Genomic DNA, 12295 nt, shown 5'->3' with positions numbered 1-12295 from the left:
AGGGAAACTTCGGAGGAAACCAGCTACTAGATGGTTCGATTAGTCTTTCGCCCCTATGCTCAGGTCAGACGATCGATTTGCACGTCAGAACCGCTTCGGGCTTCCACCATGGTTTCCCGTGGCTTCGCCCTGCCCAAGCATAGATCACCATCTTTCGGGTCGTGTGCTACTTGCTCTGGATCAGTCATGCAATAAGAGCAAAACCGTCCGTGGTTGCGGGACACCGAATCGGCGCCCTCACCACACAAAGTAGTGCAATTCATAAAAATTACACTGTTCACTTTCATTTCGCGTGTGCGCTTTCAATGAGCGACAACACTTGCAAGCAACTCACACTCCTTGGTCCGTGTTTCAAGACGGGCTGTAGAGAGCATTGAATAGGAAGTTGAGGTCAGACAGGCAATCAAGATCAATTTATCTCATTTTGTTTAGAATCAACAAGAAGAATTCCGAGGAAAACTTCTGCTCGATTCATTAACAAGATTTGCCAAAAGACGACAACTACACTACTCGGTAGCCGAGAATATAATATCAAGGCATTGAGTATGGTAACGCTCACTCCAGTTCCCCTTCAACAGTTTCACGTACTTTTCACTCTCTCTTCAGAGTGCTTTTCAACTTTCCCTCACGGTACTTGTTTACTATCGGTCTCGCTTTATAATTAGCTTTTGGAGAGACATATCTCCAGCTTCGAGTTGCACTTTCAAACAACTCTACTCATAGGAATGAGCCATTATGACTGGTATCGAAAATGACCTTTACAGGATTTTCACCTTCTTTGATGCTACTTTCCAGTAGACATCAGGACAAATTCACCAGTCTAGCATCAAACCATACCGGACACCGAGAAATGTTGCCATTTCTCTTCCCGATGAGCTTTTCCCTGTTCATTCGCCATTACTAAGGGATTCTCAGTTGATTTCTTTTCCTCCCCTTACTGATATGCTTAAGTTAAGGGGGTTCTCTCGCCCAATTCAGGTTATGTAGTTGATTGTCTCTTAATTGGTTCACTGACCAATATGAGACAGAAACCGATTCAGCAGTTTTGTTCGCTACTACTATCAAACACAGGTCGAAGTTTCCATTCAGTCATTAATTCCAACTTTCAAATGTTGTTGTTTCAGCTTTCGCTTACTAGAAGCAACATAATACTCGCTGCAATACAGACCTCGGGAAACCCTCACCGTGAATAAGGTTCACTCACATATTTCACTACATTTTGCGTGGGATTGGAGATGAGGCTACTCGTTCTTGCTCAGTACTAGGCTGAAAATTAACGAAACTTCGTTACAAACGTTCACATGTTGATGTTTCCGCTTTCGCGTACTCGAAACAACATAATACTAGTCTTTGTAATTTAGTTTCATAATTTCAACTGTTCTCATGCAGAATTTTTGCTCATTCTTATCCCAAATTTTGACCTGGCTACTAGTTACACTCCTTGTACTTATTGCAAAATGACCACAAATTTCAACAGCTTTCACATGTTGCTGTTTCGGCTTTCGCTTACTACAGTCAACATAATACTCGTTGCAAAATAAGTGCTCGGCATCTGCAATTTTCCAAAGACGAAGTTTCGCCAGTTCAATTTTCGCTCGCCAATTATGGCTACTAATTCACACGGTACTGAGCTCAACAACATTAAATTTGTTCAGCAAGACTTTCACATGTTGATGTTTTGGCTTTCGCCTACTAGAAGCAACATAATACTCGTCTTGTTAGCTCATTCAATGAGAATAGCTTTTCCCGTTGAGAATTTTTGCCTTCAATTGGCGTTGTAGTGAGTTTGGCTACTCAGATCACCAAATACTTGTGACAATTCGAACCAGAAATGTTTTCAATTTTCACATGCTGATGTTTCGGATTCAACCTACTAGAAGCAGCATAATACTTGTATTCAACAATTTCTGTATCAAATCCCAGTTTTCTCTGGTGCATCTTTGCCAAACTATTCCAAACTGCCTGAGTCTGAATACCAATTACAGGTACTAGTAAATGCACGTTACTAAGGACTATATAGTTCTAGGTTACTGTACACAACGACGTTCACATGTTGATGTTTCAGCTGCCGCTTACTAGAAACAACATAATACTTATCGTGCATACCTTTCCATAACTTGTCCTTTTCAGATGCATTAGTTTCCCTTTGTCTTGGCTTCTACAGTCAGACTGGCTACTAGTAACAGCACAGTACTAATCACATATCGTTCTACAGTTTGCAGACAACTTTCACATGTTGATGTTTCAGCTTTCGCCTACTAGAAACAACATAATACTCGCTGTATACATTTGTAGTTCTCTATGTAACTTTCATGTGAAGAAGTTTCGCCAGTCTTTTTGACTGTCTCAAATCTGAGTCATGCTTAGGCTACTAGTTGCTTCATAGTACTTATCGCCTCGAGATCATTGAACAAAACTTGATTTTCACATGTTGCTGTTTCAGCTTCCGCTTACTAGAAACAACATAATACTAGTCTCATTAAGTTCCGTCTCTTTGCAATTTTCTTATGAAGAAAATTCGCCATCACAATGACTCCAGCAGTTCTTGATCAAGGAATGCAATCATTGATCAGAATGCTATTATTTGAATCGGTTCTGCTTTAAGTGTTCCAATTTTATTGGAAGCACCAACAATAGAACATCAATGTGTTCAATCGAGAGTTATATAACCCTGAATCGGACGCAGTCAACAGCCGAAGCCGAGACCGCCTTTTGCGTTAGAGAGGTCGGTAAACAAATCTTGCGATTCATACCGAATTAACACATATAGCTGTGCTCCTCTTCGTAAAGCGAGCCAAGTGATCCCCTGTTGAAGGATGTATTTGGACCAATCTAGTAGCATTTGGTTTCCAACAAGCTCTCCCAAGTTAGCTTACTTATTGGGCTTTTCAACCAATTCGGTTGGCTACAAGCATCATCAAAGTACTAGCCACAGTTTGATCGCAAAATTCTACGACTTTCACATGTTGATGTTTCGGCTTGCGCTTAGCCTACTATAAGCAACATAATACTAGTCATATCATAGAGCGTGATCAGCTTGTGACGTTCTCATGATGAAGTTTCACCAACAGTGTCTCACTTCGAGCTTAAATCCAGCTACTAGTAACTACACAGTACTGACTGCAACGATAACTTTTATCTATACCTTTCACATGCTGCGCTTTCGGCCAGGGCCTACTAACGTCAACATAATACTCGATATAAACTTTTGTTCATGATGCAGCTTCCCCATGCAGAAGTTTCGCCTTCAAATGCTCTCTTGGCCATATGACGTAAGAAAAGGTTACTAGTAACATCACAGTACTAGCCACAGTTTGATTGCAAAATTCTACGACTTTCACATGTTGATGTTTCGGCTTGCGCTTAGCCTACTAGAAGCAACATAATACTAGTCATATCATAGAGCGTGATCAGCTTGTGACGTTCTCATGATGAAGTTTCACCAACAGTGTCTCATTTCGAGCTTAAATCCAGCTACTAGTAACTACACAGTACTGACTGCAACGCTAACTTTTATCTATACCTTTCACATGCTGCGCTTTCGGCCAGGGCCTACTAACGTCAACATAATACTCGATATAAACTTTTGTTCATGATGCAGCTTCCCCATGCAGAAGTTTCGCCTTCAAATGCTCTCTTGGCCATATGACGTAACACAAGGTTACTAGTAACATCACAGTACTAGCCACAATTTGATCGCAAAATTCTACGACTTTCACATGTTGATGTTTCGGCTTGCGCTTAGCCTACTATAAGCAACATAATACTAGTCATATCATAGAGCGTGATCAGCTTGTGACGTTCTCATGATGAAGTTTCACCAACAGTGTCTCACTTCGAGCTTAAATCCAGCTACTAGTAACTACACAGTACTGACTGCAACGATAACTTTTATCTATACCTTTCACATGCTGCGCTTTCGGCCAGGGCCTACTAACGTCAACATAATACTCGATATAAACTTTTGTTCATGATGCAGCTTCCCCATGCAGAAGTTTCGCCTTCAAATGCTCTCTTGGCCATATGACGTAAGAAAAGGTTACTAGTAACATCACAGTACTAGCCACAGTTTGATTGCAAAATTCTACGACTTTCACATGTTGATGTTTCGGCTTGCGCTTAGCCTACTAGAAGCAACATAATACTAGTCATATCATAGAGCGTGATCAGCTTGTGACGTTCTCATGATGAAGTTTCACCAACAGTGTCTCATTTCGAGCTTAAATCCAGCTACTAGTAACTACACAGTACTGACTGCAACGCTAACTTTTATCTATACCTTTCACATGCTGCGCTTTCGGCCAGGGCCTACTAACGTCAACATAATACTCGATATAAACTTTTGTTCATGATGCAGCTTCCCCATGCAGAAGTTTCGCCTTCAAATGCTCTCTTGGCCATATGACGTAACACAAGGTTACTAGTAACATCACAGTACTAGCCACAATTTGATCGCAAAATTCTACGACTTTCACATGTTGATGTTTCGGCTTGCGCTTAGCCTACTAGAAGCAACATAATACTAGTCATATCATAGAGCTTGATCAGCTTGTGACATTCTCATGATGAAGTTTCACCAACAGTGTCTCATTTTGAGCTTAAATCCAGCTACTAGTAACTACACAGTACTGACTGCAACAATAACTTTTATCTATACCTTTCACATGCTGCGTTTTCGGCCAAGGCCTACTAACGTCAACATAATACTCGATATAAAATTTTGATCATGATGCAGCTTTCCCATGCAGAAGTTTCGCCTTCAAATGCTCTCTTGGCCATATGACGTAACACAAGGTTACTAGTAACATCACAGTACTAGCCACAATTTGATCGCAAAATTCTACGACTTTCACATGTTGATGTTTCGGCTTGCGCTTAGCCTACTATAAGCAACATAATACTAGTCATATCATAGAGCGTGATCAGCTTGTGACGTTCTCATGATGAAGTTTCACCAACAGTGTCTCACTTCGAGCTTAAATCCAGCTACTAGTAACTACACAGTACTGACTGCAACGATAACTTTTATCTATACCTTTCACATGCTGCGCTTTCGGCCAGGGCCTACTAACGTCAACATAATACTCGATATAAACTTTTGTTCATGATGCAGCTTCCCCATGCAGAAGTTTCGCCTTCAAATGCTCTCTTGGCCATATGACGTAAGAAAAGGTTACTAGTAACATCACAGTACTAGCCACAGTTTGATTGCAAAATTCTACGACTTTCACATGTTGATGTTTCGGCTTGCGCTTAGCCTACTAGAAGCAACATAATACTAGTCATATCATAGAGCGTGATCAGCTTGTGACGTTCTCATGATGAAGTTTCACCAACAGTGTCTCATTTCGAGCTTAAATCCAGCTACTAGTAACTACACAGTACTGACTGCAACGCTAACTTTTATCTATACCTTTCACATGCTGCGCTTTCGGCCAGGGCCTACTAACGTCAACATAATACTCGATATAAACTTTTGTTCATGATGCAGCTTCCCCATGCAGAAGTTTCGCCTTCAAATGCTCTCTTGGCCATATGACGTAACACAAGGTTACTAGTAACATCACAGTACTAGCCACAATTTGATCGCAAAATTCTACGACTTTCACATGTTGATGTTTCGGCTTGCGCTTAGCCTACTAGAAGCAACATAATACTAGTCATATCATGGAGCGTGATCAGCTTGTGACGTTCTCATGATGAAGTTTCACCAACAGTGTCTCATTTCGAGCTTAAATCCAGCTACTAGTAACTACACAGTACTGACTGCAACGATAACTTTTATCTATACCTTTCACATGCTGCGCTTTCGGCCAGGGCCTACTAATGTCAACATAATACTCGATATAAACTTTTGTTCATGATGCAGCTTCCCCATGCAGAAGTTTCGCCTTCAAATGCTCTCTTGGCCATATGACGTAACACAAGGTTACTAGTAACATCACAGTACTAGCCACAATTTGATCGCAAAATTCTACGACTTTCACATGTTGATGTTTCGGCTTGCGCTTAGCCTACTAGAAGCAACATAATACTAGTCATATCATAGAGCTTGATCAGCTTGTGACATTCTCATGATGAAGTTTCACCAACAGTGTCTCATTTTGAGCTTAAATCCAGCTACTAGTAACTACACAGTACTGACTGCAACAATAACTTTTATCTATACCTTTCACATGCTGCGTTTTCGGCCAAGGCCTACTAACGTCAACATAATACTCGATATAAAATTTTGATCATGATGCAGCTTTCCCATGCAGAAGTTTCGCCTTCAAATGCTCTCTTGGCCATATGACGGAACACCAGGTTACTAGTAACATCACAGTACTAGCCACAGTTTGATTGCAAAATTCTACGACTTTCACATGTTGATGTTTCGGCTTGCGCTTAGCCTACTAGAAGCAACATAATACTAGTCATATCATAGAGCGTGATCAGCTTGTGACGTTCTCATGATGAAGTTTCACCAATAGTGTTTCATTCGAATTGGTTCTGCTTTAAGCTCTCCAATTGTTTTGGATGAACCAGTTTTGCCCTTCGAAGCCACTTTTGTGAGCTTTTGTGGGTCTTTACCAAGAGGATATACCTCAAGGCCTCTTTCAATTCCTTTAAGTTCTTTCAACTCCTTTACAGTTTCTAGGTTCACATAGCTGCAAACCTTATTTCTAGTTTTAAGTCTGGCCAACTTGGGGAGAGTTGGTGCAGACCGTGACCAATTCTAGTAGGATGCCACAACAAGAATGTGATCAACTTAGCTTGTCGATGAACCTGCCCCACATTCAAACAACTCTATCGCCTTTTCCTCGTATAGTTATATGCGAGGGCCTCTCATAGAGAGCGCTGTTAGCAACCTTTTCCACATAGACGATAAAGTTGTGAGTGTTTTGCACATGGCTGTTGTCATCACCACGTGACGAGTCAACTCAGCTTGACTCTCTACACTCCGACAAGCTTTGCACATACGCCTTTAGTTCAGTATGTGTCTTTAATCTGACTCCGGTGCCTCAAGCCGGAAAAATTGTCAGATTATGATCATTATCGGTTAGTCATCCCGATGCAAGATCGTATCGTACTGTCTTTGTCTACCTCCAGATTCCGAAGAACAGGAGGAGACTCTCCCAGACCTACATATCTGGGAGAATGTTCAGAGGGCGAGAAGCTGTGGATTACTCTCCCCTAAGAACTGACTAAACTTTACCCTCGTCCAAGGTAAGTTTATTTTAGCTAGCCTTCTATGTAAAGGATCTGAGGCTAAGCTGTGTTTTTTCGAGCCTTTGGCTCGGAGCAAGTTCAGTGGGCGCCCCGAGTAGCTCAACTCTTTCCCACTGAACAGCGCAACGCTCTGTCACTCGCTGGGATTTTTGCGTGTCGGTTCTAACCACGCGACTTGTGGACCTTTTTAGGCCTTTCTCATTCACAAGTCTATAGCTGGGCTTCTATAACCCAGCTTCTGAGATCTAGATAGCTGCAGTTCTGCTAGGCTGCTTTTGCTAACTAGTCTCCCTTTAAGCAGTCCCTTGCCATGACTGCTGAACTATGTATCCACACAAGTAGTTTTTGAGCTCGATACATAATTCGAGATTGGTTGCCAAGCAATCTCTAGCGACAGAGCGTCATGCGCACTACAGACATGGCCTCTACCAGCAGCCATGCCCGAAGGAATCAATCACTGATCCTTCCGCAGGTTCCCCTACGGAAACCTTGTTACGACTTTTACTTCCTCTAGACAATTAAGCTCGATCCGCTTCATCCCGTTGCCGGAGACCGAAGTCCCAACAGTAGGAATTTGCAATTCTTGCTTAACTATCCAATCAGTAGTAGCGACGGGCGGTGTGTACAAAGGGCAGGGACGTAATCCCTATGAGTTGTTGACTCATAAGTACCAGGAATTCCTGGTTCACGTCTGCAAGTTACAACAGACGATCCCCTTGAAGCGCTGTACTTTTCTCTGATTGCCCAGTCCATTTCGGACCAAGGGCTGAGTACTCAATCTAAAAGTACACAGTGTAGCGCGCGTGCAGTCCAGAACATCTAAGGGCATCACAGACCTGTTATAGCCTCACTTCATCTGCGGTATTTAATTCCGCATAGTTCCTCTAAGAAGTGTTTGAATTCACATATAGTGAATTTCATTATTTAGATGGAGAAGATCTCGTTCGTTATCGGAATTAACCAGACAGATCACTCCACTAACTAAGAACGGCCATGCACCACCGCCCATATAATCATGAAAGATATTCAATCTGTCAATCCTTAAGATGTCTGGACCGGGTGAGTTTTCCCGTGTTGAGTCAAATTAAGCCGCAGGCTCCACTCCTGGTGGTGCCCTTCCGTCAATTCCTTTAAGTTTCGATTTTGCAACCATACTTCCCCCGGAACCAATAAACTTTGGTTTCCCGGTTAATCTCTTGCCAAGTCAAGATCGACTTTGACAAATTGTAGGTTGGTATAGTTTATGGTCAGAATTACGAGGGTATCTAATCCTCTTCAATACTCTGACTTTCGTTCTTGATTAATGAAAACATTCTTGGCAAATGCTTTCGCAGTAGTTTGTCTTGCCACGATCCAAGAATTTCACCTCTAACGTAGCAATACAAATGCCCCCGTCTGTTCCTTTCAATCATTACCGCACTCAGCCAACCGGCATCAATCGAGTAGCGGGTCATTCTCCATTATTCCATGCTTTATTATTCGATCCCAAAGGATGCTTTGAACACTCTAATTTTCTCAGGGTGAAAACACCGTTTCCACAGTTCGTCACATTTAAGTGCAAACTATTTCTTCGATGCGAAGGATGAGCGGAACGAGTCAACAGATTTAACTGAAGACCATGTTGCCGTTCTACTCAAACAGATCCAACTATGAGCTTTTTAAACGCAGCAACTATTGCATACGCTTGTAGAGGCTGGTATTACCGCGGCTGCTGGCACCAGACTTGCCCTCTACTCGTTCATCAATGGAGCTTTTAAGTCCATTCCATTCTGATTACAAACCATAAAGGTTCATATCATTATTTCTAGTCACTACCTCCTCGTGCGGAGAGTGGGTAATTTGCGTGCCTGCTGCCTTCCTTGGATGTGGTAGCCGTTTCTAAGGCTCCCTCTCCGGAATCGAACCCTGATTCCCCGTTACCCGTCACAACCATGGTAGTCCGTTACACTACCATCATAGGTTGATAGGTCAGAAATTCGGAAGTTCCGTCCCCAAGCCGAAGCTATCTGGGATCTTTCAGTTACTAGGACTCATCACGGGATGTGTCTGTACTTAGCAAATCACCCGGTGTAGTCTTGTAAAAGTCTCCGACAGTGTCGGACAATCAGCATGCATTAGCTGCAGGGTTACCGCAGTTATTCATTTAGCTTGCAAATCAACTAATAGATAGTAACTGATTTAATGAGCCATTCGCGGTTCCACTTTTTCAAGCTTCGCTTGCACATGCATGGCTTAGTCTTTCAGACAAGCATATGGCAACTGACAGGATCAATCAGTTTAATTGTACTTTGAACAATCTTTCGATTTGTTCGAATTTAGAAAGACATAGCCTTGCGGCCTCGTCAATCTTGCTTTGAGCTTTTTAAATCACGAAGAGTTTCAATGCATGCTTTGGCATGGCTACTAGTTACTACACAGTACTCTACACACTTAGAGTTACCCACGATTACACATTTCACATGCTGATGTTTCGGCTCGCGCGTACTAGAAACAGCATAATACTATGTGTACTGGTAGATAGCGCTCTGTGAGCATTTCCCATGAGCAGGTTTTGCCCTCCAAATCTCTGTTCTACTGTTACCAATACCGGCTAACAACTGTATCATACTAGGGAGAATTGACTCATGATTTAAAAACCAGATGTTCACATGTCGATGTTTCGGCTCTCGCCTACTAGAAACAACATAATACTAGTCTGTTAAAAATCTCAATCACGCCGCCTCTTCAGATACAGAAGTTTTACCTTTTATTGGTTAGAGAACAGCTTTCCAGCTGTCGACATGGTTACTAGTAACAACACCGTACTCAACACAAAAACTTTTCAACTTCACAACTTTCACATGCTGATGTTTCTGCTTTCGCATACTAGAAACAGCATAATACTTATTGTTTTGTCAAGTAATTTGTGTGTCTTTCCCATGTGAAGTTTCACCGGTCAACAATGTTTCCCTGACCAATTACGGCTACTAGTAGCTGTATAATACTAGGGAAAATGATTGAGGATTTAATATCAGATTTTCACATGTTGATGTTTCGGCTTTCGCCTACTAGAAACAACATAATACTAGTCTGCTAAGAAATCTCGCTCAAATTGCCTTTTCACATACAGAAGTTTCACCTTCTATTGGTTAGAGAACAGTTCTCAGCTGTCGACATGGTTACTAGTAACAACATCGTACTCAACACAAAAATTCTTCAACTTCACAACTTTCACATGCTGATGTTTCTGCTTTCGCGTACTAGAAACAGCATAATACTTATTGCTTTGTCAAGAAGTGTGTGTGTCTTTCCCATGCGAAAGTTTCACCGGTCAGCAATAATTGCCGTGTCCAATTAAGGTTACTCATAGCTGTATAATACTAGGGAAAATGATTGAGGATTTAATATCAGATTTTCACATGTTGATGTTTCGGCTTTCGCCTACTAGAAACAACATAATACTAGTCTGCTAATAAATCTCGCTCAAATTGCCTTTTCACATACAGAAGTTTCACCTCTTCTTGGTCACTGTACAGATGATGCTGTCTGTTCTTTATTTGGTTCTGCTTATTATAAGGAGGGGCATCACTCCTTCCTCCTTGGTTTGCATGCATTAAGCCTGCTTTGTGAAAAGCGTATCTTTCTAGCTTTTCTTCGCCTTACTCGAGTAGGACGATACAATCCAGACATTAGTCAGTCTTGGTGTAAAGTCACTGAGTATTATTCGGTTCTGCTTTATTCAGCAATATGCTGTATAATTGTTGTAATTTGCGAACATATTTGTTCTCAGTTCCGAACTACTAGCGACGACAGATTACCAGCGGTCATGAGCCATCAAGGTAGTTCTTTGGTGCATCAAGTAGAGAGGTGCCATCAAACAACACTTCCCTAATAATGCTACACACATAGAATTTGCTACAGTGCAGCTTTTTACTTTGCAAAATTTGCGCACAAATTTTGCATAGAATAAATGTTTTATCAAGATTTTTAGATCCCCTCCCTTGAGAGAACGTTACTCCTTTAAGTGAACACCCCGCGGCGTCCTGTTGTTATTGCTTATAACCATTTCGCAAGCCGGAGGCATAATGCACTACGCAAGCCGCTACTTTGGCACAGAGGCACCTAGTTTTACACCCGGGACTTCAGGTGGCCCAGTTTTACACCCAGTACAGCGGTGCCAGTTGGTAACCCGGTGGATCCTCGGAGACCAGACATGATCATAGATCAAACCCGATGTATGCTACTCCTGAACGTATAGTATCTCCACTGTGCAATGAAATTATCGTTCGTTTCGGGCCTTCCTATACGTTCAGCAGACAATCGCTAGGAATTCACCTCGTGACCCGTGGTGACCACACTGGATTTCAAGTTTATTGATTTGGACAGACCTGTCATTTATTTTGCTTTTCAGCTTCAGTTCTGCTCGATCTAGCTTGCCTAAGGCTTGATCTCGCTTTGCTCACCCCTGTAGGAGCCTCTACTAGTACCACTCGGAGTAATGGGGAATCCACCAGACCTAATCGATGAATGCCATCAAACAACAAACATCATACCCGGCTTCATCAGGCATATTTTATTACTTCCGAGAGGTACTTTAGTATCAGATCTTTCTCCATGCCTCTTATGAGGACCCGTCAGACCTTTCGGTTTATCGTTTAGCTTCAGTCCTGCTCGATCTAGCTTTCCCAAGGCTCGATCTAGCTCTATTCGCCCCACTAGAGGGCTCTCTAAGACCCCTCGGTCTTAGTGTTAGCTCCGGTACTGCTCGGTCGTGCTTGCTGAAGGCCCGACCCAGCTTTAGTTAGATTCTCGTACTTTCTCTTGGCCTCTCTAGGAGGACCAGACAGACCTCTCGGTCTATCGTTTAGCTTCAGTCCTGCTCGATCTAGCTTGCCCAAGGCTTGATCAAGCTCTATTCGCCCCGCTAGAGGGCTCTCTAAGACCCCTCGGTCTTAGTGTTATCTTCTGTAATGCCTAACCAAGCTTACTACAGGCCTTGGTCAGGTCTTTATCGGTCACCGATTAGTAACAGACCAATCATAGGGCCTTCCACCCTATCCGGGTTGAGGTCTTTAGTCCAGCCATATTTTGACAAGACACCTCT

The 12295-nt window shown here is 42.3% G+C and overlaps 1 non-coding gene and 1 pseudogene across 1 annotated transcript in view; both read right to left on the bottom strand.

Moving 5' to 3' along the window:
- Positions 1-983, bottom strand: part of LOC142355337 (large subunit ribosomal RNA) — a 3523-nt gene extending 2540 nt beyond the window's left edge. The window contains exon 1 of the ribosomal RNA XR_012761192.1: positions 1-983. This exon is cut by the window's left edge and continues 2540 nt beyond it. This is a non-coding gene — a ribosomal RNA (large subunit ribosomal RNA).
- Positions 984-2666: 1683 nt separating this feature from the next.
- Positions 2667-2818, bottom strand: LOC142355336 (5.8S ribosomal RNA; annotated as a pseudogene).
- Positions 2819-12295: the final 9477 nt, after the last annotated feature.

This window comes from Convolutriloba macropyga, unplaced genomic scaffold, assembly GCF_964194025.1.
Source record: "Convolutriloba macropyga unplaced genomic scaffold, txConMacr16.3 SCAFFOLD_3037, whole genome shotgun sequence".
NCBI classification, from domain to species: domain Eukaryota; kingdom Metazoa; phylum Xenacoelomorpha; order Acoela; family Convolutidae; genus Convolutriloba; species Convolutriloba macropyga.
This window is presented reverse-complemented; position numbering and strand designations above follow the sequence as displayed.